Below are 6,360 nucleotides of genomic sequence, written 5' to 3'. Positions count from 1 at the left end.
CATATAAATGGATTGATATATTAGATGATTTAGTATATAATTATAACAATACAAAACACATTACAATCTTAATGAAGCCTAAAGATGTTAATAAACATAATGAAGATGAAGTATGGAATACATTATACGGTCATGAAGTTGCTTATTTACCATTACCTAAGATTAAAATTGGTGATATGGTTAGAATATCAAAGTATAAATCTATATTTACGAAAGGTTATGAAGCAAATTTTACAGAAGAGTTGTTTAAAGTGACTAAAGTTATTAGAGGAGATCCGAATTTATATGAGATAGAAGATTTAGAAGGAGAGCCTATAATCGGTAAATTTTATGAAGAAGAACTATCAGTTGTGAATAAAAAAGATGATGTTTATAGAGTTGAAAAGATATTAAAACGTAAGAAGGTTAAAGGTAAAAAGATGGTTTTAGTTAAATGGTTAGGTTATGATAATAAACATAACAGTTGGATTCCTGAAAGTGAAATACAAAATATAGAGTAATCTATATAATGGCAGAAGGAGGTTTTGATTATATCGAATTAGAAGATAAGAAGCAAGAAGATGATAATGAAGATAGTGAAGATAATAACGATGATAATGAAGATTGGCAAAATTTTCAATTTATTGATGAAACATCATTTACCGACGATAATTATGGTATAACAATAAGAAAAAAGATAAATAAAACTAATACTCTTCCTGATGTTCCTACTTCCACTCCTGTTTATAAAAATATTATTAGACCTGAAAATGAAGTTTCTTTTGCTGTTGAAAATTTCATTACAAAAAATTATAAAAAAGAATTTAGATTTAATAACCTAAAAGGTATGGCAGCTTCTGAAGGTATAAATTTTAGATTAAATTTAGGTAGAACTGATATAAATAATATTACTTACAGACCATTAAATACAAGAAATAAGCGAGGTAAAAGTATAATTGTTTTACAACGTAATAGTAATGGAATACTACAATATAATAAACATAAAAATTCTAAAGAAGCTGTTAAACAATTTAAAAACGAAATTAAAAGAATTATTAATTTGCAAGATGAATTTATAGAAACTGAAGAGAGTATGCCTATGGTTGATTTAAATAATCAATATACCGAAAATTTCAATCAAATAACTAATGAAGAACTTAGAGAACATATAGGTGTGATGAACCCACCTGAAACAATCGATAAAAGAACAAGACCACAATTCATAGAAGCACAAATAAATCACTTTACTGAAGAGCTAAACAAAACTCAAGTTAGAATAGATGAAATAGAAAATGAAAATGGTATTGACAACAATATTGATGAATTAACTAAATTGCATGAAAGAGCCGCGGAATTAGAAACTATAATTAAAGAAGAACAAGAGCAATTAGATAAAGAGGATGTACTAGAGGAACAAGAAGAAGACATTACTAGATTACAGCGATTTAAAGAATGGGTTAAAGAAAATATACCAGGATTATCAGCTTTAGCTATATCTGTGGCTGGAATAATTACAACCATTGTCATTGGTGCAAGAAAAGCAATCCTACAAGGTGCTCAAGCTACTAGTAAATTTTCTAAGGCTTTAGCAAATCTAGGTAAAAAATTATGGCCAGTGTTAGGTCCATTATTGAATATTATCGCTCAGGCTATATCTTGGGGAGCTAAAGGTTTAGCATGGGTCGCTTCTAATCTATGGGTTTTAGCTATTGCTGCTGCTTTGTTAATATATGATCAGTATAAACAAAGAAGAAAATAAAATATGTTTTAATATATATGAATAGATTATTACAAGAAGAGCTTTTACCTGGTTATAAAAGGACTGCTATGACAAAATTAAAGGTAGTAAACTTGTTATAGTATAACCTTTAATCCTAATAGTCTTAAACCGAATGAACAAGTTTATATTAATATTCCGAAATTGAAAGCAAATAGTTGCTTAGTGCCTGGTTCACTTAATCTATCGTTTGATCTTAAAATCAGTAATGCAAAAAGTCATTTTTTAAATAATCTCAGTCAAATTTTACAACATAGACTACAAATTAAAGTGGCCGGTGAAACCCTTTACGATTGTAGTGAACATAATGTTATAAGTGTATACAAAGACTTGTGGTTACCTAAAAGTGATAGAAAAGGCCTTATTGAATATGGTATATGTAGTGAAAATTTACGAAAACTTATTTCCAAGGATGATAGTGCTGCAACAAGTGGAAGTGTAGAAAAAGTATCAGATAAATTAATGTTTGATATTTATGGTACAAGACAGAAAATTAATATTGATAATATTCTTAAAGATCATGGTCTTTATTGTCCTTTCAATATGAATAATAACTTTCAATACATAATAACATTACCCCCGAGCGATCAAGTCCTTATTCCTCAAAGCGGTCAATCTATAGGTGATTATGAATTAGAAAATATTCAGCTCGAATATGAAACTATTGAAAATATAGAAATTGCTGATGAGGTAACAAATTTATATTCTGTAGGAAGAAGTCTATTTTATCAGCATATAACCCTATTAAAAAAGGAAAAATGGGATAAGTCAAGTACATTACAGAATGTTAACGTCAATGTACCTCGTAAAAGCATGAAAGGTATTATACTACTATTCACAGACAATTCAGTTAGTGATAGCGAGAAATTTATATATCCATTAATCGATGAAGTAAAATTGACTATTGAAGGTGTACCTAATATGATTTTCGCCCAAGGTATGAATAAAACACTCTTTTATGAAGAAGCAAGAAAATTTTTTGATAGAAATATTCCGATAGATTGTTATATGTCAATTGAAAAATTTTATAAAGATAAATTTGCATTAGTTATCGATCTACGCACCTTTCAAGAAAAAAATATTGCTGGTAATGGAAAACGAATCATGAATACACAAAACGGCATTCTGCTTGAAATTAAAAAAAGAGCATATACAAAAGATTTAAACTGTTACATCTATGTTTTTAGTGATGCTCTTGTTCAATTTGTTAATAATGATTTACAAAGTATTCAATACTAAATAACTAGTAATATATAAATGGACACACCCTTTAATATGATTATTGTAGGAATGACAAATTGTGGTAAAAGTCATTACCTTCTCACAATGTTAGAAAAAAACTTTAATAGACATTTCGATTACATTATTTTATTATGTCCAACTCTATCATATAATAAAACCTATCAAGAATGGAAATATATAAATGATTCTGATTTAATTAAGGTAGAATGTGACCAAGATCAGGTAGATATTGTTTTAAAATATGTTAGTGATGCATATAAAGGCACAAACAGTCTTATTATACTAGATGATGTGCTAGTTGCTTAGATGTTAAAAATAGGACCTCCCAATTAATAAAATTAGGATTTAGTGCTCGTCATTATGGGCTTTCTACAATTATAATTACACAACAATTAACAAGTATTGCTAAACCTTATCGCGAAAATATAAGTTATTTAGTTACATTTTATAATCCAAACCGCAATGACATGAAAACAATATTTGATGATTATCTTTATGGTTTTCAGAAAGATGATATAGAAGAAATAACCAAAAAATTGAAAAATAATAAGTATGCACATTTAGAAATTCAACTTGTATACCCATATCAATGGAAAATTGTTATTCCACAATAAAACATGTGTTAATATATATGCCAAAGCGTAAAGAGCCTGAAACAATTAACGATATAATTAATGAGATTGATTCCGCAAATGATACTATCAAAGATGCTGTATGTGATGAAAATATACAAGATAAACCGCAAGAGGGTTTTAATAAAAGAGATCAACTACTTAAACTAGCTGAAGATGGTTGTATAACCCATTCAGTTTCTTACATTAAAAAAGCTAGTCAAAAAATTATTGATAAATTGTACACTGAATACGAAAAAAAACGATTACAAAAAGCAAATGAGTTTTTAACTGATTTAGTTATATCAAAATTTTCAGATATATTAGGAGGGTTTGATGCTATTGAAGATCCTAAAGAATTAACAAAACAACTTAAATCAGACGACCTTTTAAAACGAGATGTGTACAGTTTAGTAGAAAAAATATCACCAATCTTACCTTTTAGGATTTTTGTCTGGTGGTATTACAACTGTTAAGCATATGTACGAGCATAAAAATAAACAGCCGGATATAAAATCTGGGGAATAATATAAATGAGCTTATTTTATGGACATGATACACAGACAGATATTAATGTAAATATACAAGGATCTGTAGATAAAACGCATCTATCAAATAACTACTATACTAAAACTCAAGCTGATGGTAAATTTAATGACTACTATACTAAAACACAAGCTGATGGTAAGTATGCTTTGATTTCTAATTTACTAAAATATTATACTAAAACACAAGCTGATAATAAATATGTTTTTGTTTCAAGATTAGCCAACTATTATACAAAGAATGAAACAAATGGTAAGTATGCTTTAAGTTCTAATTTATCTAAATATTATACAAAGAATGAATCAGATGGTAAATTTAATGACTACTATACTAAAACACAAGCTGATGGTAAATATGTTTTGACTTCTAATTTAAATAACTATTATACTAAAACACAATCTGATGGTAAATTTAATGACTACTATACTAAAACACAAGCTGATGGTAAGTATGCTTTGACTTCTAATTTAAATAACTATTATACTAAAACACAATCTGATGGTAAATTTAATGACTACTATACTAAAACACAAGCTGATGGTAAGTATGCTTTGACTTCTAATTTAAATAACTATTATAATAAAACTCAAGTTGATAATAAATTTAATGACCACTATTATAATAAAACTCAAGTTGATACTAAATTTAATGACTACTATACTAAAACACAAGCTGATGGTAAATATTATACTAGAACTCAATCTGATAATAGATATGCTTTAAACTTTAATTTAGCAAATGAATATTATACGAAATCTGAAATAGATGATATAGTAAATAGTAAAGTAGTATATCAAAGTAATCAATTAAATTATACCACAAATGTTAATAGTCAACGAAATATTATCAGAATTGTTTTTAATAATATTAAATTTATTGAATTTACACTTTTATTAATAAATCCATCTGATGACTCTAAAACAGTTAAATTAGATATTATGGTAGATAAGATTAACAAAAAATTTATCATTAAAATAACAAATGATAACGAAAAAAAGATAGCTAATGCATTACTAGATTTATATTACGTATACTGTGTTGATGACAATTTAAACTATATTTATATTATTATTGAACCTAAAAAATCTCCAGTTTCAATTGATTATGCCGAATGGAAAAGAAAATGGCTGGCAGTATTTAATGGATTAACTAAAATACAAGTTTATTCACACCATAAATCTACATTATCTATGAGATATAATGGTTATTCACAAAATTTCGGAGCTATTATACAAGATAATATTATATCAACTAAAAAATTTGTAAATGATGAAATCGAAAAATTAAAAAAATTTATTAAAGATAACTATCAAGCTAAACCTAAAGATGAAGAATAATCCTCATGTTTGACTACATACACTGTTTGTAATAAGTAATTAATACAAAAGCGATATACAAAAGAATTCAAAATCCTGAAACAATTATTAAAAACACTTTTAACAAAAATTATATGACACTCGCTTGACAGACAAATTAAAAAAACATATAGATTCCATATTTTGTACAACATTGTATTATTATACATGCGCTGCTACTGATATTTTAATAACACTTGATTATTAAAGACGGTTTTTTGAAGAGCATTTCTTAAGCCTCTGTTATTCTCGAATATTCTTCGAATATTCTACGAATCCACGGAGGCGACCCCAATTTTTCACTTCGTGAAAATTTTCCCATCGTCGCCTAGAGATTATCGGGGCTCCATCTCTGCTCGATCACTTCGTGATCTGCGCTGCCGAGCCCTCTCAAACCAATGCTTTCTTAACATTTGTTTGTAAAGACCGTTTGTAAAATTTAAACGCACCTATATTTCAAAAAACATTATATATTATTTATACATGCTACTGATTTTAATAACACTTGATTATTAAAGACGGTTTTTTGAAGAGCATTTTTAAGTTGTTGTTATTCTCGAATATTCTTCGAATATTCTACGAATGTATGGGGACGTTCCGAATTTTCACTTTGTGAAAATTTACCCCGCCGTCACTGAGAATTCTCGGGCATCCCATTCCCCTGCTCAATTTTAGCTACGCTAAAATTTGCGCTGCCGGATGCCCTCCGAAACGATGCTTGTTAACATTTGTTTGTAAAGACCGTTTTTTAAAACATATAGATTCCAAATTTTGAAACTTGAGATTTTTACCCCCTTTAAAACAATGACTTTGAACCATGGTCTATTTTACGCTTTATAAAGATAGTTTT

This window comes from Xenia sp. Carnegie-2017, unplaced genomic scaffold (genome assembly GCF_021976095.1).
Source record: "Xenia sp. Carnegie-2017 unplaced genomic scaffold, XeniaSp_v1 HiC_scaffold_3, whole genome shotgun sequence".
NCBI classification, from domain to species: domain Eukaryota; kingdom Metazoa; phylum Cnidaria; class Anthozoa; order Malacalcyonacea; family Xeniidae; genus Xenia; species Xenia sp. Carnegie-2017.
The sequence above is the reverse complement of the archived record's forward strand: the minus strand, read 5'-3'. Positions refer to the sequence as shown.